Source organism: Octopus bimaculoides, chromosome 14, assembly GCF_001194135.2.
Source record: "Octopus bimaculoides isolate UCB-OBI-ISO-001 chromosome 14, ASM119413v2, whole genome shotgun sequence".
NCBI classification, from domain to species: Eukaryota; Metazoa; Mollusca; class Cephalopoda; order Octopoda; family Octopodidae; genus Octopus; species Octopus bimaculoides.
Genome location: NC_068994.1, coordinates 53,256,095 through 53,256,527, shown reverse-complemented (window position 1 = coordinate 53,256,527; position 433 = coordinate 53,256,095).

Genomic DNA, 433 nt, shown 5'->3' with positions numbered 1-433 from the left:
TATATATATATATATATATATATATATATATTAATTGATAGTAGGAGATGAATTTCGCATTAAACTTCTTTGAGGTACAACATATGTTTCGACCCATCTACGGATGACAACAGATAACCTAAACTGTGCCGGTGCTCTACTCAACATTTAAACATATATACAGAAGCAGAGGAGATCCAAAGTAAACTTGTGTAGGATATCGTGCTGGAATCGAAAGGATCAGCAACTAACGTTGTTGTATAGACATCCAGGATGGGTTGAATATGTGCATCTATGTTCTGAGTATGCTGTAAACGTAATTTTAGACAAACGGTAAATATATTCAGAGACTGGACCAATAAAACCTAATGTAAAAACGTGGCAAATAATATATATCACGTTTGCAGACACACCATCTTTGGAAACATGTATGTATGTATGTATGTATGCATAG